General features: G+C 35.4%; 1 long non-coding RNA gene and 1 pseudogene across 1 annotated transcript in view; one reads left to right on the forward strand and one right to left on the reverse strand.

Annotated features, from left to right (window-relative positions):
• LOC123600002 overlaps positions 1-11,726 on the reverse strand; it is a 104,923-nt gene extending 93,197 nt beyond the window's left edge. The window contains exon 1 of the long non-coding RNA XR_006713412.1: positions 11,675-11,726. This is a non-coding gene — a long non-coding RNA (uncharacterized LOC123600002). The remainder of the gene's footprint in view (positions 1-11,674) is intronic.
• A 4,561-nt stretch (positions 11,727-16,287) lies between these two features.
• LOC123600003 lies at positions 16,288-16,726 on the forward strand (annotated as a pseudogene).
• Positions 16,727-23,600: the final 6,874 nt, after the last annotated feature.

Here is a 23,600-nt window from a genome sequence, read left to right on the forward strand (position 1 = left end):
CTCAGTGGAGGAAGTAAATGCAGATGTGGTGGAAATAGCAGGAAGCTAGAATTATAAATGGTGTCTGAAGATGTGACTGAATTGCTGCACTCTCATGATTAAACTTTCATGGATGAGGAGTTGCTTCTCACGGATGAGCAAAGAAAGTGGTTTCTCGAGAGGGAGTCTACTTCTAGTGAAGATCCTGTGAAGACTGTTGAAATGACAAGAGAGGACTTAGAATATTACATAAAGTTAGTTGATAAAGCAGTGACAAGATTTGAGAGGATTGACTCCAGTTTTAAAAGAAGTTTCATTGTGAGTAAAATGCTATCAACATCATTGTATGCTACGCAAAAATTGTTCATGAAAGGAAGAGTCCATTGGTGCTGTAAATTTCATTGTTACCTCATTTTAAGAAATTACCACAACCACCTCAACATTCAGCAACCACCACCCTGATCAGTCATTTGCTGTCAGATTGAGGCAAAATGTTGGAGGCACCAGCGAAAAGGTTATAAGCTAAAGAACTCAGATGATGGTTAGTATTTTTTAGCAACACAATGTATGTATGTATGTATGTATGTATGTATGTATGTATGTATTTCAGTTTATTTATTTTGAAAGAGAGAGAGAGAGAAAGAGAGAGAGAGAGAGCACCAGCAGGGGAGGGGCAGAGAGAGACAGAGAGAGAGAGAATCCCAAGGAGGTTCGGTGCCATCAACACAGAACCCAATGAGGGGCTTGAACCCACAAACTGAGATCATGACCTGAGCCTAAGAGTTGGATGCTTAACTGATTGTGCCACCCAGGTGACCCACAACAAAGTATTTTTAAATTTTTTTTTTTTAACGTTTATTTTATTTTTGGGACAGAGAGAGACAAAGCATGAACGGGGGAGGGGCAGAGAGAGAGGGAGACACAGAATCAGAAACAGGCTCCAGGCTCTGAGCCATCAGCCCAGAGCCCGACGCGGGGCTCGAACTCACGGACCGCGAGATGGTGACCTGGCTGAAGTCGGACGCTTAACCGACTGTGCCACCCAGGCGCCCCCAAAGTATTTTTAAATTAAGGTATGTACATTGTTATTTTATACACAATGTTATTTTATACTTAATAGACTACTGTATAGTGGAAACATAACTTTTATATGTACTGGGAAACCAACAAATTCATTTGACTTGATTTATTGCGATAGTCACTATTGAGGTGATCTGGGACCAAACCCACAATATCTCTGAGGTACACTTGTTCTAAAATTTCCTATAACAATTAAGTCAGTGCTTCAGCTCCAGTTTGTGCTGACATTACAGCCAAGGCACATCTGAAAAGACAGTCAGTGATAGTGCTGAAGGGGAAGCCAGCCTTCCCTACCTGAAAACCAAGACAAATGAAGCAACTTAGGTCTGATTTCTGCCTTTCCCATAAAATGTCTATATTAATCAACAATGGTTTTCATCCTCTCTCATCAGCTCCTCCATCTTAGACATATTTCCTTGTTCTTCTTCTTCTCCTAGAACTTTTAACATAGGTATGCCCTAGCACTCAATCTTTAGACCTATTCTCCAGTGCTAACTCATTTAGTTAATGAATCCAGTCTTACTGTTTTGTTTTTTTTTTTTTTTTTTATTTTTTATAATATATGAAATTTATTGTCCAAATTGGTTTCCATAAAACACCCAGTGCTCATCCCAAAAGGTGCCCTCCTCAATACCCATCACCCACCCTCTCCTCCCTCCCACCCCCCATCAACCCTCAGTTTGTTCTCAGTTTTTAACAGTCTCTTGACAGTCTTACTGTTTTAAACACCACCATAAGCCAGTGATGCTCAAATGCATATCTTTAACACAGCTTTTCTCCCCAACTTCAGTCTTGGGTATCCTCTTGCCTATTTGATAATCCCACTGGATGTCTAGAAGACATCACACACTCAGTATGTCCCTCGCAAACTTCTTCCCCTCAAAACTACTCAGCCTGCAGTCTTTTCCAACTTACTTGACAGTAACTACATCATTTCCACTATTCAGACCAAACATGTGGAAGTCATCCTCGACTCCTCTCTATTTCTCACTTCCTTCATCCAATCTGTCAGGAAATCCTCTTGGTCCTGACATCAAAATATATACAAAATTTAATCTTTCTCACCACCTCCACTGTGGCCACTCACTACTATCTCCTACTTGGATTACTGAAATGGCTTCTAAACTTCCCTTTTAAATAAATTAATCTATTCTCAACACAGGAGTCAGAGAGATTCATGACTTAAAATGTAAGTCAAATTTTGTCACTCTTCTGCTCATAACCTTGTATCGATGATTATGCTCTCTCCACACTATCCTCCATCACTTCTCCAATCTCAGTTCCTATTATTCTCCCTCTCACTCACTGCATTGTTGACCTACTGATCTCCTTGTTGTTCCTCAAATATACCAGAAATATACCAGGGATTCTCTTGCCTCAGGATTCTTGCACTGGCTGTTTACTCTACCTGGGATGCTATCCCCCAGATAAGCACAGAGAAAATTACTTTGCCTACTGTAGTAGATTGAATTATTGACCTCAATTCTTCATCCCTCCCTACATCCACACTCCTTTGGTTAAGCTTATTTATTTTGAGAGAGACAGAGACAGCACGAATGGGGAAGTGCAGAGAGAGAGACAGAGAGAGAGACAGAGAGAGAGAGAGAGAGAGAGAGAGAGAGAGAGAATCCCAAGCAGGCTCCACACTACCAGCGCAGAGCCTGACATGGGGCTTGAACTCATGAAACCATGAGATCATGACCTGAGCCGAAACCAAGAGTTGGACGCTTCACCGACTGAGCCACCCAGGTGCCCTCTACATCCACATTCTTGCCTCGTCATGAGTACAGTGTATTTCTCTGTCCCTTGACTTTAGACCTGGTCATTTGACTTCCTTTTGCCAATGTATACGGGTAGAAGCAACAGTTTTGAGCCTAGCCCTGAAGAGATTTGCTCTCTTGAATTTTCATCACCATGAAGTCTTCCCTCTACCAGATGGTACTACACATGTTATGCCCCAGAGTAAACATACATGGAACAGAACTGCTTCAGCCAACCTACAGACTATTAAACAAGAATAAATTATTGCTTTTTTAAACCAGAAATTGGTAAACTTTCCTATAATGGGCCAGATAGTAAATATTTGAGGCTTTATGATCCATATAGTCTCTATTGTCTCAACAATACCATTGTAGCTTGAAGACAGCCACAGACAATATGCAAATGAACATGAGACATGCTAGTGTTCCAACAGAACCTACAGAAACAGTGAATGGTGCATTAGGATTTGAACTGGGTCTCTCTGGCTCCAAAGTCCTCTTATTGTCCACTATGTCACTATAATATCATTTAATTCCATTAAGGCCAGGTGTCTGGAGAAACCCATGACATTTTGCTTAAGAAATAAAAACAACAATGGTCTATAAATATGGTTGATAAAATACATACCTAACAAATTCAATTGTTACTTCATCACTTTTTTTTTTTTGACCTGACAATCATGTAGGATTACTCAACTCCTTGTTCCTTTATATCTTAGTATATGATTGCTAATTTTGCCAATTTTTCCTTAATTGAATAAGGTCTCTCTGGCACGCTTCATACTCATGTTCCTGACTCAGTCTATGCTTTCCTTGAAGCTATTAGACCAAGCATTCCTAAGTTAGTCCAACATATGTAAGTTCTAACTGGTATTTGGACTTTCTTGGCCTGCTACTCCACTTGATTATGCATTTGAATTACCTCAGCATGTACTCAGTTATTGCCAGTACTCAAGAGCCCCATTTCTCTCTAACTAACACCCATGTTTTTCTCTGGTACAGCCTTAGAGCATACGTAATGAGCTATCAACCTCTCAATATTTTGAGTATTCACTTTCACAAGTTAAAATTAGAACACTGCCAGTCAGTGTTAGCTACCATCCTTTTTCCTTTTGCAGTAAACTAAAAAACTTTAACCTTCAGCTTCCAGAAAACAAAATTTTAGAGTCACATTTCTGTTCCTTGTAGGCATTCAGGGGGACATGACAGGGGCCTGTATATACCACTCAAAAGACTATGCTATAAAGGCAGGTAGACCTGCCTTTAGATACTGGTTTCACCATTAAATAGGTGTGTACATTTGGCCAAGTTGCTCATTGTTCTCAGTTTCTTTATCTCTGAACTATTTCAATGAAAATCACTTCATAGGTTTTTTTTTCTCCCTGCCTTTTGTACTTTAATTTAGTTTCAGGAAAGTTGATGAGACCTTTATGCCTGTAAGTTGGGGGAGAAAGTAGAAAGATCTTATAAGGATGACTGGTTTTTGTTTCAAAATAATATTTAGGGAAAGGGGTGCATGAGCATAGTTAGAATACCTTGAAGATAACATGAAAGCAATTTTTTTGGCATAAAATATAAGGATTCCCATGTGCTAGGGAAGGAGAAATAAGGGAAAATTTTCTGAATTTCAAAACTAAACAGGATATATATCCTGCTTCTGGCAGTACCTCTGAGATTTGGCAAGATCTCAAGATATTACATATGCCTTGTATGTCAGGTTCACGAAGGATTATAATGAGAAAGAAAAATCTAGGCAGCTAGCTAAGGGTCAGATTTTGCCACCTTATAGAGTTTACACTTTGTTTAATAGAGAATGAAAAGTTTTAAGATGAGGTGAGACTTCATTCAAGAGCTATTTTAGGAAGATTAATCTGAGAGAAGTCAGAATTAGAGACAGAAAACTGAAGGAGAGAGAAATTGGTGGCAGAGAGATTAGAGGGAGAGATAGGAATTAGGGTTTATTTTAATATTCAGGGCCTAAGGTGATAAAACCTTAAGCTTGTATTCTTTGAACCTCCTAATTCTTGGATTTTAAAGGCTGGGTGAAGAAAGCAGGTTGGCCAAGATTTCAAGATGCTCTTAGCCTTGCCAGACACAATTACAGCCACCTGTGACCTAAGCCAGTGTTTGAAACACAAAAGTGCTAGGAATCCCATTTAACCTGGCCTCTGTATGCTAAGAATGTTATGGGATGGACCTTTTGTCTTCTCTTCAGCAATTCACTTAAGACAACCTCAGGTCTGAGAGGTAGGAAATTGGATGCTACTGAAAAGTGCTCCTCTGAGAGAAGATTGAGTAACTCACTGATTTTAAGGGCTCCCAAATCAGGCTTGCTGCACTCTTAAAGTCAAAGGGAATATGTGTGGTGTTTTCTTTTACATACACAGCACTCCAGAATCTTCTTACCTATTTTAAAGATCATATTGCCACTAAAATACAAATTGGACTTCCATTGGCATTAAACAACATATATCACTAAGCTTAGACAGATGTCAGTTAGAGAAGCTTTTCATTGTTCTTGGAGCTGTTTTCCCTTCCCAATGAGAAAGTCTGACTTTCCCTGGTTACAGTAAAGCATTAACACACTTACTGACTCTGCCTAAATATTCAGTAACCATTGAATATAGGTATAAATATGAAATGTCACTTATCCAGTAACTATACAAAGTAGTTCTGGCCTAAAGATTACTTACCTAATTTCTGTTTTTGTCTTGAAATGAAGTCTATAGAGAGGAATATAGTTCAAATATTTTTTTAATGTTTATTTATTTTTGAGAGAGAGAGAGACAGAATGAGAGCAGGGGAGGGGTAGAGAGAGAGAGGGAGACGCAGAATCTGAAGCAGGCTCCAGGCTCTGAGCTGTCAGCACAGAGCCTGACACAGGACTTGAACTCATGAACCACAAGATCATGACCTGAGTTGAAGTCAGAAGCTTAACCAACTGAGCCATCTAGGTGCCCCAGTATTTTTTTTTTACTTAAGGAATAAAGGAAAAGAGAATCAAATCTTTTGACTCTACAATGTTCCATATAGTTTGCTAGGTCCGTGGAATACATTATTTCATTCAAATCTTATAGCAACCTTATAAGTTAAAAATTGCCACTTCATTTTACAAATGAGAAATCAGATCCTCAGACAAGTAGAATCACATGATGATAATAAAGCACGTAAACATGTACAGATGCTGGGCTTCTACTCCAAGTTTGTCTCTCGAATTTTAGAAAATAAAGTGTATGACTAATTTCCAAAAGTAATAAGAACTACTGATTGGCATCAAAAGTAAAGAAAGGAAGAAAGGCATTTCTATATGCAAGGCACGTTAATCTGCTACATCATTAATATTAGTCCCATGTTATAGACCTAGAAATTGAACTCTGTGACTCACAAACTCCTGCTGTCTCCCACTGCATAAAATCATGTAATTCTGGAATAAAAATGTACCTTATCTCACCCAGCATCTTCATTGAACAGATGAATGAGTAGAGGCCCATATAACCTATTGTGATTTGTTCAAAGGCAAACAAGTTGTCAGTAATCAAGAGTCCTTGTGTCTGCTTCTGAGGCTCTTACTGAAGCACCAAGGCCCACTGTTCCCCTTAAGTATGAGGACTATCACTCAAGGTCTATCCCTGTTGAACTTTCACTAAAGGTACTGTCATCTTCAAGATTTCTCCTCTGCTACTCCAAATGTCTATCTTTCATTATACCTTTCTTCCCAATATTTCTAGAATAATGATCCCTAACTTCAGGTTTTTAATTCTCAGTTTTGTGAAATCTGCTCCTGTTTCACTCTTCTCCATTTCTGTGCATCCGTGTGCCTCCATCCACCTGGTTGCTCATGAAGGAAAATGGAAGCCATGCTTAATAACTCACTCCATTTCGTTGGCTCATCCAACCCATCCCATGGCCAATTTTACTGCCCTCATAATATATGCCCCACTTCACTTTGTCTCCACTGACTGCCATTAATCTGATGCAAATTACCATCATCTCTCACCTAGCCATATGCAGTAATCTTCTAACAGATATCCCTCACTGAAAAACCCCATCTCTCTTCACCTTTGTTCTTTTGCAGTCTATTCTCCACACAACCAGAAGTCAGAGAATCTTTTAAAAATACAAATCATATATTTTTTTAGGTCTCTTTAAAACCCTTCGATGACTTCCAATGCATTTAAGATCAAATTTTAAAACTGTAGCATAGCCCTCAGTTGCCTATGAATTGACCTGAATCTACCTCTTGGTTTTGCCTTGTTCCACTCGCTCCTTCCATCACTAATTCTCCAGACATACTGAGAATCTCTCATTTCTTAGACACCTTCAATCAACCCTTCCAGTATTTTACCCATTCAATTGTAATTTCCAAAGAAGCTTTTCCTGTTCTCTCAATCTAAATTAGGTGCTCCTTTTATTTTCAATCATAGAAATCTGTATTTTTTCCTTCATTGTACTTATCTCATTTTCTTAATACATGCCTATTTTTGTGGTTAGTTGTTTACTGTTTTTCTCTCTGTCTAAACTGTAAAGATCATAAAGGCAGGGAACAGGTCTATTTGGTTCTCTGCTAAATCCTCTGACTTATCAAAGCATCTCATGCATAGTAGAAGCTCATGAATATTTGGCATAAAGATGAATGCCTAAACACTCAAGAATGACCCAGTCATTTTAAGTTCCCAATGGGATTCTCTCAAAATAAATTTATTTAAATGGGTTTAGTTAATTTTTTTAAAAGTAAAGATTTTTATGCTGCACTTAATAATGGCAGGGAGAGAATGAAAGTATAAAAAATACAAGTACAGGTAGGGATTAACACGTTATATATACCTCAAATATTGGGGAATTAACTTTAAATATGTTTTACTTCCTGGAAAGTATTTAATGAATGACCACTTTGTCTGCCTGTTCCAAATTCAGTTTCTTTTAAAATAATGAGAAGTAAGAAAGATCTGGCCTTAATCAATTTTTCCCCCAATATTACTGTTCTCTGATTAAACTTAGTCCTGGAGATGATAAAATATCCACAAAGTGAAAAAGGATTCCTGGCTTTCATGAACAAGGGCAGATGTAGTAACCTACTCAGAACAAAGGATAAATGTATATACACAATAAGATGTGACATCAGACTGGTTTTATATACATGAAACAGAATGTACTGATTCATCAATGGTATCTGCCTAAGAAATACATGACAGCAAAGAAATCAGAAGTTCTGGTCAAGCATTTACTGACTGACAGACCTCATAATTCAGTTTTGTGCTGATGCAGTATCCCTGAAAAAATTGCCTGACAAAGTGTTTCTGCAAGTTTTCTGTCAATGAACCACTAATACTGAGCACAGTAACTAGGAAACCATGAAATTCAGGTAATTCAAGAAAAATCATATATATATATATATATATATATGTATATATATATATATATGTGATATTTTATATATATACATACACATATGCGTATATTTATATGTCAATGCTGTCAATGCTATTGAAACTGAAAGAATTGTCCTTAGCATCTTGAATTGCACACATATTTTTCATGTAATTTTGTCTGTATAGACATAGCCACTGTAACATATATTGTCTTATATAAATTCTACAAAGAATACAACTAAATCAACACTTAGAGCTAATTTCAGTATAATTTTGACAGCTTGTTAAGTAATATACTAGCTCTCAATCAACTCTCCTACCTAACTCCCTCAAATCTTTTGTGGAATGAGGCAGAGTAGAAGTATTTAAATAAATAAAATAACCCACTGACTTTATCTTGCTTTATGAATGTTATAAATGGGGTCTCCACTAAAATGCATAAATCATTCTCCCTTGTGAGTCCCAACTAGGCTTCTGTTTACCAGATGGAAGTAAAAAGTGACAGGGCATGCAACATGTGCTCCAAATCCTCCTGTCAAGACTTTCAAAAAATGATGTCTCTAAACATCCCACCATAGTCCAGATGTGTTGGGCCTATCCTCAAAAAGTAAAATAAAATAAAATAAAACAAAACAGTTATAGGTACAGGCAGGAATCTGTTCCAGCCTCTTCCTGAAGAATGCTTGGAACTTTTTTTTTTTAGGAACTTCTTAATGATAGTTAAAATAAAAGGCCATATAGAGCATAGCTAGAGGACTTGTGCTTGAAAATGGCAGGTTATTTTACGCTTCAATCACTGTGCTCTGGAATATAGGTCAAAGAAAAAGCCAATTCATGAGGTTACTGGAAACTTCCTGGCCAGCAAAGGGCAAGATCAAGAAAACCAGATTTCCCTTTACATTAATTATTAACAAAGTACTTTCATATACCTTCTGCTATGGTCCAAATGTATGCTTTCTCTCAAAATTAGTATGTTAGAAATCTAATCTCAAAGTGATGGTATTAGGAGGTGGGGCCTATGGGAGGCTCTAAGTATATGAATGGGATTGAGTGCTCTTATAATAAAAGAGGGCCAAAGAGTTCCCTAGCCCCTTCTCTGAATACAGGATACAATGAGAAGTCTGTGCCTGGAAGAGGGCTCTCACCTGACCATGATGGCAGTCTGGTCTTGGACTTTGGCCTTCAGAACTATGAGAAGTAAATTCTTGTTGTTAATAAGCCACTTAGTCTGTGCCATTTTAATATAGCAACCCCAACAGACTAAGATACCTTCTTTAATCTAATTCTTACTGCAACTCCATGATATAGGTATTACTGCTCCATTTTGCAGATGAGGAGAATAAGACCCTGAAAACTTACATGCCTTGCCCAATTCCATCACTGCTAACTAAGTCACCTTTGCATACAGTTCTTCATACACCAAATTTAGTGCCTTTCCCACAATATTACCAGCAAGTTCTATCCACCAAGCTTAAACTCCTGAGGGATGTTTGACTCCTGCCTTTGTTCACAAATGTAACTAAGATGACATTTCTTAGTTCAGAACAAATTCAAGCATCTCTATTAAAACTATATAGCAATGTGAGTGTGAGTGGTGGACAGCATGGTGCATGATAACTAATTGAACTGTCCTCTGTAGCATCTCCAGGCCTGAGACACTCTGCCAGAATGGGAATATGGCCTTGAATGAATGAATGAATGAATGTTATCTCCTGAGCCCCTTCAGGCAGATGTGATTTTAATTACATTTTTTTTTAAATTCTCTTTTGTTCTTTGACTCTCACAGCCCTCTTCTCTTTTTGTTCTTTTCTTTATTAAAATCTGATCTGTGGGGCGCCTGGGTGGTGCAGTCGGTTGAGCGTCCGACTTCAGCCAGGTCACGATCTCGCGGTCCGTGAGTTCGAGCCCCGCGTCGGGCTCTGGGCTGATGGCTCAGAGCCTGGAGCCTGTTTCCGATTCTGTGTCTCCCTCTCTCTCTGCCCCTCCCCCGTTCATGCTCTGTCTCTCTCTGTCCCAAAAAGAAATAAACGTTGAAAAAAAAAAATTTAAAATCTGATCTGTTGTCTTAAGAGACAGCTAAGACAAAATTAAACAAAACCCCACATTTTAGCTAATAGCGACCCACATTATTTTATTTTATTCTAATGTCACATTCTTTATTTCAATCTCCACTTTATGAGTCAGATACAGCATCATATCTTTCACAAAACCTTCCCCATAACTCTGATCTTCCGAGGATTAAGGAGAAAAAGCCCATCTCTGCCTGAAGAGTGTAAACCTTGGTATCAATTGAGCATAACACTGTTGCACAAGAGAAAATATTCTTTTCTCATGACATCTTCTTACATATTTTTGCAGTATATACCATTATGGTTACACTATTATTATGGAATTTTTCCAAAGCTTAAAATAAAGCAAAAAGGAGACCACATATTCTTTCAATGTCATACCACAGGATTGTCTAGCAGGTCCCCCAAGGATTATTTGGCTACCTAAGGGGGTGTAGCATTGTTGGACTGCTGGTCAAAGGGCCAAATTCTAAAGTCCATGTTACTTTGCAGATTTTTTTTATACTATAACTGGAAGTTTGTGCCTCTTAATCCTCTTCACCTATTTCATTCAACCCCCCATGGCAACCACCAGTTTTTTCTTTGTATTTCCGTTTCTGTTCGTTTTGTTTTGTTTCTTAGATTCCACATATAAGTGAAATAATAAGGTATTTGTCTTTCTCTGTCTGACTTATTTCACTTAGCAGAATACCCTCTAGGTTCACCCATGTTGCCACAAATGGCAAGATTTAATTCTTTTTTATGGCTGAGTAATATTCCATTACATATCTTCCTCATCCATTCATCTATCAATGGATACTTAAGTTGTTTTCATATCTTGGCTTTTGTAAATAATACTCCAATAAACATAGGGATGCACATATCTTTTTAAATTAATGTTTTTATATTCTTTGTGTAAATATACCCAGCATTGGGATTATTGGGTTATATGGTAGTTCTATTTTTAATTTTTTAGGAACTTCCATACTGTTTTCCACAATGGTTGCACCAATATACATTCTCGTTTTCTCTGAGATAGTGACAAAAAGTAGAAGAGGAGTGAATATCCATGAGCAAGGTGTTCTTTGTTACTATGAGTTTATATAACATGAACTATTCATTCAAAAATTCACTCAATAAATATTTATTTATTGAGCACCTATAAAGTGTCAAGTCCTTTGTTGACTGGGGGAGGGTAAGCCATCAGTGGTAAAAAGATAAATCAGGCACAGATTCTATTCTCAAGGAAGTTATACTCCTGAATAAAAATCACTTTAGAACATCTCCTACCCTATATGCTTTGATGCCATCTCATTATGCCCTTTATCCCTGGTTAGTTTAGTCACCACAAGAAACTCATGACTCCTAACTCATGCTGTATTCCCTAGAACTTTAACCCTTTCATCTTTGTTAAGTTTTATTTGTCCTTATTTCTTACCTTTAGTCTGTTCTGAAGAGACTTGTTGTCTTAGCAGATGCCAAAACCTACAAAGCGATAGTAATTAAGAATTGCAGTAGAATTCAAGTTAGAAAAAAATAGAAAAAATGATCAATAAAAAGCTCAGAAGCAAATCCACATACATATGAAAATAGATATATTACATAGGTACCTTTGTAGATACATCATTAATACAGTTATTAATACTATTTATTTATTTATTAATATTATATTATTAATTATATTTCCTTGTTTTTTCCTTCTAGGTACATGAAAGGATTGCAGTTTCCCCTTCTCTTTGATGGTAGGTGTGAATTTGTGACTTACATTGGTCAAAAATGTGAGAACAAGTATGTTACTTCCTTGAAAAAGCTTGAAAAGCCAGTCACTAATTTGTGTTTCTCTTCCTCTTTCAAAGTAATTCTAGAAGCATATATCAGAACAGAGCTTCCATCAACATTGGCAACAGGGAGTGACTATGATGAGCAGGGTCCAAGTTGACTTGTCTCACACATATAGCATGAGCTGAGAAATAGACTATTACTATGTTATGTCATAGGCATTTTTGGATTATTTGTTACTACAGCATAACTGAGTTTATCTAATTGATGCAATAGGGACAGGATGGATTATTTAATAAATTATTCTTGGTCAAGTGAGTATTCATTTAGAAAAAAATGAAATGGGTTCCTTACCTGCAACATATATAAAAAACAATTCCATATCAATAAAAAATTAAAAGCTTTAAAACTTTTAACAAAAATATAAGGTGACATATTTATGACATCAGACTTGGAATTATATCTTAAACCAAACACAAAAAGTCTTAGCCATAAAAGAAACATTGGAAAATTTGACATTAAAATTCATGTTGTAGATACAACACCAAAATATTGATGCATTAAAAGAACAAAATAATAAATTGGGTTTTCTCAAAGTTAAAACTTCTACTTTATGAAAGAGAATAAAGACAAGCCATAGACTGGGAGAAAATATTTGCAAATCATCCACTTGATAAAGGACTTGTATCTATAACATATTTATAAATAACTCTCAAGATTCAATTATGAGAAAACAACATATATTGGGGGTGTATTATTTACATTAGCCAAGATATGGAAGCAACCTAAGGGTCTATGATGTGACATATATTAATTAATTAAATATATATATATATATATAATTATAATATATATAAATATATTATATATTATAAAAAAGATGGATATATATTATATATATATATATATATATATATATATATATATATATAATAGAACATTACTCAGTTGTGTAAGAATGAGATCTTGCCATTTATGACAACACGGCTGGACCAAGAGGGTATTATGCTAAGTGAAATAAGTCAGACAGAGAAAGCCAGATACCATATGATTTCAGTTATATGTGGAATCTAAGAAAACAAAACAAATGAACAAAAAAAAAAGCAGAAATAGATCCATAAATACAGAAAACAAACTGGTGGTTTCCAGAGAGGAGGGGCATAAGAGATGGAAAAAATGGGTGAAGGGGAATGGGAGGTACAGGCTTCCAGTTATGAAGTGAATGAATAAGTCACAGGGATGAAAGGCACAACATAGAGAATATAATCAATGGTACTGTAACCACGTTATACAGTGACAGATGGTAGCTACAATTGTGGTGAACACAGTCCAACATAGGGAGCTGTTGAATCACTATGTTGTACACCTGAAACTAATTAACATTGTGTGTCAACTATACATCAGTAAATAAATACAATAAACTAAGGAAATAACACAATTCAATTTTTTAAATGGGCAAAGATTTGAATAGACACTTTACCAAAGAAGATATCTGGATTGCAAAAATAAGACGTGAAAAAGTGCTCAGCATCATCAGTTATTATTATTAGCAGTTATTATTTGTTATTACAAGTTAAAACCAAATTGAGATGTCATTATACACCTGTTACAAAAGATAAAATAAAAAATTCAATCATACTAAGTGTTGGCAAGAATATGGAAACAACTGGAACTCTCATACACTGCTGATGGGAATGTAAAATGGTGGAATCACTTTGACAGTTTATCAGTCTTCTAAAGTTAAACACATCTACCATGTGATTCAGTCATTCCATTATTAAGTATCTGCCCAAGACTAACGAAAGCATATGTCCACAGAAAGACCTGTATTTGAATGTTAATAGCAGCTTTATTTGTAAGTGGTAAACTCTGGAAACAATACAAATGCATAAATATGCAAATAAATACACAAACTGTTATACTGATGTAGAATACTATTCAGTAATAAAAAGAAAAGTTATCAATATGTACAATATGGATGAATCTCAAATAATTATGCTGAGTGAAAGAACCTAGAATTCCACCCCCTAAGGCAGAGTATGTACTTTTTATTCCATTTACATAAAATTTTACAAAATGCAAACTAATACATAATGCCAGAGAATAGATCTGTGTCTGCCTGGAAGTGGAAGGAGGTGCAGGAAAGGATAGGAGGGAGAATTGCAAAGTTATAGGAGGAAACATTTGGGGGTAATGAATTATCTTAGTTGTGGTAATTTTTCACAGGAATACATAAGTCAAATTGTATCAAATTGTATACTTTAAATATGGATTATTTTCTTTATGTCAATTATACCTCCAAACAGGTTTTTTAAAGTTAAATTTATCCAAAGAAATCAAATAAACTTGTTCACATGTTCCTTAGTAGTGATATCTAGTTCCCCCTCTGTCTGCAGAGCCACATGTGACCTTCCTGCTCCCTGGCACATGCTACTTCTGATTGCTCACCCCTTCTGGACACCATCCTCCTAATCAATTGCTACAGGCTATTTACTGATGGGGAGTCTCAATCCTTAAAGGAGTGAACAGTGAAGCCTAAGGTCCTCATCAGCACTCTCCCGGGTAACAGCCTCAAGAGGTAAACCTTCTCAGGTCAAACACACACTATGCAATAGTTAGCTCAGAGTAAGTCCGACTAGATGCTCCTGGAGATTTCAGGCTTCATGAGCAACTGAAATCAGAAGGTTCTGAAGATCTAAAATAGAATGCCATTGGTGGCATAGTATGAGGTATGCCTCTGCCAAGGCACTCCTGAGTTGGCAGAAGAGAAACACTTGTAAACCAAAAGAATGCATACATTTTGGTGTCCATATGATAAGGCAAAACTATGGACAAAGTGAAACAGATCATAAATGTCAAAAAGTTGTAAAATACTGGCCCCAGATATTAAAGCCAATGTTGCTAAAGCCAAGACAAAGAAGTTTAGGTCAACCTTGAAAATAGTGGGTGACTCTTTGGTTCTGCCCTCAGGAGTAGTGGCCCCTACTTACACTGTTTCCTGTCCCTACCTCTACTATATGTTATTAACAGACTTGAAAATGATGTCAGAAGAAAGATCTGCTTGAGCTCTGTGGAAAATTTCATTTGGAGAGGAAAGGAAACAAAACTGACCTTCAAAATGATGGTGGGCGAAGGGGTAAAGCAACCTTTCTTTAAGAAAAAGTTGAGAATTAATTATAACACATGTTAGGAAGTTGTTGTCATGCTATAACTGGTGAGGAAAATAAATTATCTAGTTCCATCGCTTCCACCTAAAAAATAAAGAAAAAAGTACAAGCAGCAACACAAGGGAGAAGATATACTTAACAGCTATGATCAGCAAAGGATTAAGGATTAGTATATATTTAAAATAGAATCTTTCAACAATAAAAGGCACAAAACTCAACAGATAAATGGTCAAAATACATAAACATGCATCTCATAAGAGAGGAAACACAAATGGCAAATTAGTATGTGATAAAAAGTTTAATCACATTAGTAATCTTGGAAACCAAATTAAAACAACAATACAATGCCATTTTATACCTACTAGATTGGCAAAGCAAAACAAATAAAAGCAAAAACAAAAACAAACAAACGAGAAGTCTGATAATAGCATATAGGCATAGATAGAAAACAACAGGAACTTTTCCACATAACTAGCTATAGTGTATTGACTCAATCACTGTGAAAAATGATTTGGAATTTTCTCAAGTTCAACATGGGCAATTTCACTCCTAAATGCATAGCCTGGAGAACCCCTTGCATTTATGTGCCAGAAAATTTGCATAAAAATATCCATAGCAGGATTGATTACAACAGGAAAAAAAAAAAAAGCCCACAAAACAACCCAGCAGGAGAATGGAATGATATATTCCTACAATGGAATAGTATAAAGCAGTGAAATAAATGAACTATATCCTCAACAACATAGATTCACTTTAGAAATCTTATTTTAGATTTTAGGACTAGTGAGTCAAAGAAGACTTAGTATGACATCACCTTTATACCTGAAAAGTCATGCAAAACTAAAAAATAAGTAGGAAAGGGACAAGAGCAGGGAAGAACAAAGTTGGACTCTATAGCATGGTAGTGTTTGTGGTTCTTAAGCAGGGTAGTGTATTTATGGATGCTCATTTTTAGCATTTTAGTACAAGTAAAATGCAAAAATTAGATAAGAGGAAATATCAAAAATAGCAATAGCTAAGAATTTTCCATAATATAAAACAAATTCTTCAGATTAAAAACTGCACTCTCCAGAGACAGGAATAGAAGGCCAGCAAGCTGGTCATAATGGCAGGTGAGGAAATTAACAAAGACTACTCAGTAGAAATTCAGGAGTATTTATCAGGAGTATTTATCAACAATTGAGAATTCCATTGGTGCTGTGGATGAGATGCTGAAGACCATAATGTCTGTTTCTAGAAATGAGTTGTTGCTAAAGTTGGACCCTCTTGAATAAGCAAAAGTAGATTTAGTTTCTGCTTACACATTAAATTCATTGTTTTGGGTTTATTTGGCAACTCAGCAAGTTAATCTTAAGGAATATCCAGTAAAGCAGGAATTGGAAAGAATCAGAGTACACATGAATAGAATTAAGGAAACAACACACAAGAAAAAGGCTGGCAAGCTGGGTAGAGGTACAGCTTCAAGATTTGTGAAAAATATCCTTTGGGAATCAAAACCTAAAAATGCATCCAAAGTTGCCAATAAAGGAAAAAATAAAAACTAAAAAAAAAATGCATTCCCCCAAAGTAATGCATTTATAAAAGTAAAAATAAGAAAGTAAATACACGCATATTATGAAATTTGTGATTTCTTAGAAGATTCCAGACAGAAAAGACAAATTTTCTAAAAGACACCTCTTCAGGGGCACCTGGGTGGCTCAGTCAGTTAGGCATTGGACTCTTGATTTTGGCTCAGGTCAAAATCCTTAAAAAAAATCCTTGTGAAGGAGATGGTCATTTAAAAAGACACTCTTCAGACAGAGAACGAAAGATGTGGGGTGCTTGGCTGGCTTAATCAGTAGAGCATGAGACTCTTGATCTCAGGGGTGTGAGTTCAAGCCCTGTGTTGGGCATGGGGTCTACTTAAAAATAAAAAATAAAAAAGACAAAAGATCAGATATACAGATATACAGAAAATAATGAAAAATAAAGTAGTAAATATGAAGGTAAATAGAAGGTAATTTTGACTATATAAAACAATAACTACAATAGCATGTGGACATTTTTAAAACTGAAAATTCACAATGGTAATAAATTACAACAATAAATAAGTTGAGAGTGAAATATTAAAGTTAAATGTTTAAAAACATTAAATGTTTTTTAATGTTTATTTATCTTTGTGAGAGCAGACAGAGTACAAGTGGGAGAGGGACAGAGATAGAGGGAGACACAGAATTCCAAACAGGCTCCAGGCTCCGAGTTGTCTGCACAGACGCGGGGCTCGAGCTCATGAACTGTGAGATCATGACCTGAACCAAAGTCAGAGGCTCAACCAACTGAGCCACTCAGGCACCCTAAGAGTGAGATATTAAAGTGTCCTAAGGTCCTTGAGCTCTCCAGGAGAATAATAAAAGCACTAACTTTAAACACTGATAAGTTAAGAATTCATGTAATAACTTCCATGGTAACCACTAAAAGACTAGAAATATTGTGTATAGCTTCTAAACTAGCCAAAGGAAACATGGATTGAATTTTTAAAAATTTAATCCAAAAGACAGCAAGAAATGAGAATAAAAGAAATGAGAGAGGCAAAGGTGTTTACAAAAGATCTCTCTAAAATATTGGAGGTACAGAAATATTAGCAGTAAAAGTGTGACTCAAAGTATGCCATGGAGACATTCATGAATAGAAAGCTAGTAGAGCTGTATTGCTATCAGTTAAACAGGCTTTAAGTGAAAAACTTTCCCAAATTATACAGAAAGCTATGCAACAATTCTCACTTTTTATATACTGAATATAGCCTCAAAATAAATACGGGGAAAAAAGTAACAGGACAAAAGAAAGAACTTCACAATCATAGTGGGAGACAACAAAATGATTTTTTTTTTCAATTATTGAAAGAATAAGCAGACAAAAAATTAGTAAAGATACAGACTTCAACGAAAATAGTTAGTAATTGACCTAAGGGGTGTACATTGGATACTGCACAAAAGAAGTGTAAAATATACATTCTTTTCAAACATTTGCAGAAATTATCTCAACTCATTTTAAAGGAATGAAACTACAGATTTTATTTATTTTTTTTAACGTTTATTTATTTTTGAGACAGAGAGAGACACAACATGAACGGGGGAGGGGCAGAGAGAAAGGGAGACACAGAATCGGAAGCAGGCTCCAGGCTCCAAGCCATCAGCCCAGAGCCCGATGCGGGGCTCGAAACCGCGGACCGCGAGATTGTGACCTGAGCTGAAGTCGGACGCTTAACCGACCGAGCCACCCAGGAGCCCCAACTACAGACTTTTATTTGCAGCTAAGCTAAAAATAAAATTTTTAAGAAGTAGAAAAAGCAACTAAGTTTGGAAATTAAGATACATCTAAATAATGTATTATTAAAAGAATTATAAACATAAGAAAATATTTCAAATTGAGCAGTAACAAAAGTATAGGAAGCCAAAATGTGTGAGATGTCACTAATTAAATACATATATTACATAAGAAGAGATATATATTACATATATTACATATATATGTAATACATACATATATATGTAATACATACATATATATGTAATACATATATATATTACATATACACATATATATGTATATATACATAATATATATACATTATATATTACATATATTACATAAGAAGAACTGAAAATTGATGAACAAAGTATGTATCCTAAGAAGTTTTAAAGGTTCATCTGTATTTTAGGGCCACTATAATTCATTTACTTTGCCATAAAATAACACACTGTTTGAATATGCCAAAAATATAGTTACCTACTCTCTTTTAGTAAACATTTGGGATTTTCCAAGCTTTTACTGTTCTAATGTAGCTACAGACTTTACTATAAACATCTCTGCAGTGAAAGCTTGAGTTTCTTTTGGGTAAATATTTAAGAATAGAATTGTTGAAATGTTGGGTTTGTGAACAAATGAAGTTGTTATTCTGATTTATATTCCAGCAGTAAGTAAAAAAGATATTCCACATCCTCTCCAACACTTAGGTTACTGGACTTAGTATCTGCCATTCAAGTGAATGTGAAATGTGATTGGGAAATGGCATCTCACTGTGGCTTTGAATTGCATTTTCCCTTCACAGCTGGGGTTTAACATCTGTTTATCAGCCATGATAACATGATAAACATGTGTTTATCAGCCACAGTTTTTCCTGTCCATGGTTTTTGCTCATTTTTCTATTGAGTAGTTTCTTTCCTTATAGTTCTTTTATATTCTTTAAAAATATTTTTTAGTTTATTTATTTATTTTGACAGAGAGAGACAGAGAGAGAGAAGGGGGGGGCAGAGGCGGGGGAAGAGGAGAGAATCCCAAGCAGTTTTCATGCTGTCAACACAGAACCTGACTTGGGGCTTAATCTCATGAAACATGAGATCATGACCTGAGCTGAGATAATGACCCAAGCTAAGATCAAGAATGGAACACTTAACTGACTGAGCCACCCAGGCACTCTTAGTTCTTTTCTATTCTTGAGGTATAGTTGCTATAAATACTATCTCCTAGTTTGTAACATATTATTTTCTTTATTGTATTAAAATATACATAAAACCATTTTTTTAAAAAAAAGGTTTATGTATTTATTTTGAGAGAAACATAGAGACAGAGAGTGAGCGGTGGAAGGGCAGAGAAAGAAAGACAGAATCCCAAGCAGGTTCCGTGCTGTCAGTGCAGAGCCAGACACAGGGCTCGAACTCACAAACTGTGAGATCATGACCTGAGCCAAGATCAAGAGTCAGACATTTAACTGTCTGAGCCACCCAGGCACCCCCATTACAACCATTTTTAAGTGTGCAATTCAGTAGCATTCCACACATTCACTCTGTTGTGCCAGCATCACCACCAGTCATCTCCAGAACTTTTTCATTATCTCAGACTGAAATTCTGTACTCATTAAACAATAACTCCCCATTCCCTCCACCCCTCTGCCTCTCCTAACCACTATTCTCCTTTCTTTCATTATGAGTTTGTTTATAAGTTCACCTCATATGAGTGAATCATATAATATTTTTCCTTTTGTATTTGGCTTATGTCACTTACCATGTTTTCAAGACTCATCCATATTGTACAGTAATATTCTATCATATGTATAGGCCACATTTTATTTATCCATTCACCTATTGATAGCTATTTGGGTTGTTTTCCACATTCTAGCTATTTTGAATAATGCTGCCATGAACATTGGCATACAAATATCTGTTCAGGTCCTTGCTTTCTGTAATACGTTATTTTTACTATATTAAAAGTTTCTTTGATGAAAAAAGATACTAATTTTATATAGTCTTGCTAAAAATCATTGCCTACACCAAGATCAAGAAGGTATTCTATGTTTTCTTTATGCAGCAATAAGAATGAAGTAATGTAATATGGTCATAAATTCCAGAATATTATATACAATATAATATCTCTTACAAAGTTAAAAGAAATTAAAATTATACTATTCTTTTAAAGGAATACATATATATGATAATATTTTAAAACATTAAATAAACTATTAAAAACAAGACTCAGGAGAGTGGTAGCCTGGGGAAGGGGTGGAGGCAGGGGGAGGAATTAGACTAGAAGGACAAAGAAAAGTGTATGTTAAAGGGATTGGCATGATGTTGTAAGATAATTTTTAAAAATCTAAAAAATTGTTTGAATTAATTATCATTTATAAGATTAGTAGATTAAAAAATCTATAAACAGAAATCAGTTAGGTTTTATACTGGCAACAAAGAAAATGGTATTTATTAAAAAAGCAGTGCAGTACAAAAATATGATGTACATAGGAAGATGTGCAAGATCTTTATAGAAAAATTATAAAATTTACTGAAAGACAATAAAAAGACTCTAAATAAATGGAAAGACATACTGTGGTCATGGACTAGAAAAATCATTATTTTAAAGCTGTCAGTTCTCTCCCAAACGATCTATAGACTTGAAGCAATTCTAGTCAAAACCTAAACAGACTGTCGGTGTCTATACAAATGCAGGACTAGAATAGCATATTCAATAGTGTATGGAAATTTATAGGGCCAATCATAGCCAAGATCTACCAAATATGAAAATGTATTATAAAGCTGTAAGTAAGACTGTATAGGATTACTGCTTAAGGAGTTAGTTATGTTAGGAGTTGATGCAAAAAATACAAACTATTCAACCTCTATCTTATTGATATATGTTCCTTAATATTTCTTGATTTTTAATATGGCATTTGGCTATTTTCCTATTTAATAATGATTAAATAAGTAAGACGAAAAGTTTTGATGGATATTAACTCAAAAGGAAGTTATGCTACAGGACTCTGTCCCTGTGTTTTTTATATTTAAGATTCTTAAACAACACAGAATAATGAAAGTCTTAGGTTTCAAAATCATCTCAATATTTTTTTAAATTTGCATATACTATGCATTTTATAAAAATATTTTATAGGCATTATCATATTTAATCTTTATAGTAAACCTCTGAAATAGAGAATGTAATTTTGGGTGGAACAAGTTGGAACTCATTATTGCCTAAAGCCAGCAGAATTTAATGGACTGAATTAGTTTTAAAAGATGACTTATGCAAATATGGATGGACGGGATCTAGTTCAATGGCAATTTTTATGGAGTTGAAAAAGAGTCTTAATATGAGAAAAGATAATACTAAACAGAAATACAAATGTTTTAGTCTGTTTAATAGTAGCAAAATATACATTTCAAGGGAAGTGATGGCAAATTGTACTCTGCATTGGTCAGATAATACTAGGAATGCTGTGTTCAGTTCCAGGTACCATATTTTGAAAGACATGAATAAACTAGAGAACATCTTGGGGTGCCTGGGCGGCTCAGTCGGTTGAGTGTCCAACTTCAGCTCAGGTCATGATCTCACAGCTCACAAGTTCGAGCCCCGCATTGGGCTCTGTGCTGACAGCTCGGAGGCTGGAGCCTGCTTAGGATTCTGTGTCTCCCTCTCTCCCTCTCTGCCCCTAACCCACTCGCATTCTTGTCTCTGTCTCTCTCAAAAATAAATATACATTTAAAAAATTAAAAAAAAACAACAACTAGAGAACATCTGCTGGGGAAAGACTGAGATGATTAAAAAATTAAAACTGTCATGAGAGGAATGGTTGAGATTATCCTGGAACATGTAAGCTTTCATCAAATATTTTAAAAAGCATCCTGTAAAAAGAGAAATAGAATTATTTAAAGTTGGCTCAGAGAATAGATATATGGCCAACAGATGAAAATTATAGGAATACATATTTAAATTAAGCGAAGAACTTTTCTAATAATTCAAAACGTTCAACTTATCCTCAAGGTTTGGTATTGTGCAGATTAAATTCCAGATAAGTGGCTAATTTTTTTGTTCTCATTTATTGAGTCATAATCTGCACAGAATAAAGTGCACTAATCTTAGGGTTTTGTGGGTTTTTTTTTTATTTTTATGTAGGTAAACCACCATCCAAATCAAGATACAATACATTTTCCAGAACCCAGAGATAAGAGCTGTGCTGTCATGGAACTTACAATCTAGTGAAGACAAACATTAGAGAAGGACAATAAAATTTGACAATGTGGAAGCTCTAAAGGTGCTCTGAGAGTATCTAGTGGAGCCTGACGGATCCAGGGGTAAGGTAAAGTATCTCAAGGACTTTGAGGACTTTCTCAGAGACTTTGGAGAAGAGGAGAAGTTAACCTAACAGAGGATGAGTTTGTTGGGGAGATTTCTGTAAGATGGGTACAGTATATGCAAAGTTCCACCCTTCAAAAAGCAAAAGAGAGCATAAAGTATTCAAGAAACAGAGTCAACTCTGAAGGGAAACAGAATAAAAATTCAGATAAGCAAGCACCAAGCAACTGCATTATTTTCCTTTAGCTGATCCTAAAAAGCTTCTATCATCTTCATATAATATTGATGAGAAGGAAACCAATTGACTTGAACAAATAAAAGAATATGGTAGCTTTTCTTCTCTGAATTTCCAGAACCTTCTGTTTAGGCCAAAGTCCCCTTTCCTAACTCTGTCCTCTCAATTTCACCCCAGGCTTCCCATGCTTTATTTCTTACATCTCGTAGTACCTGATTTTTCCAGCTGCTTATTACATAAATATTTCTCTTGGGTTACTGTATGTTTTAGGTGAAAAACTTGATTCTTATGTCCTCAAGGATGAGAAAGAAGACGAAAGAAGCAACTGATACTTTGTTAGGAAACATCTTTATGGAATAAAAATTACTGAACTATATCATGTGTCCCAATCCAGAAAAAAAAAGGGTCTCATCACAGTGCTATTAACTATAAAATAAAAAATGTCCTTATTAAGAAAAATACTAACAATTACTATAAATTAAAATTTCAAAATTTGGGGGTACTCATTTCAATTATATCCATACTTTTTGTGGCATGCCTTGATTATAATTTTCTATGAATTTTAATAACAGCTAAATTCATTGAAA

This window comes from Leopardus geoffroyi, chromosome C1 (genome assembly GCF_018350155.1).
Source record: "Leopardus geoffroyi isolate Oge1 chromosome C1, O.geoffroyi_Oge1_pat1.0, whole genome shotgun sequence".
Taxonomy (NCBI): domain Eukaryota; kingdom Metazoa; phylum Chordata; class Mammalia; order Carnivora; family Felidae; genus Leopardus; species Leopardus geoffroyi.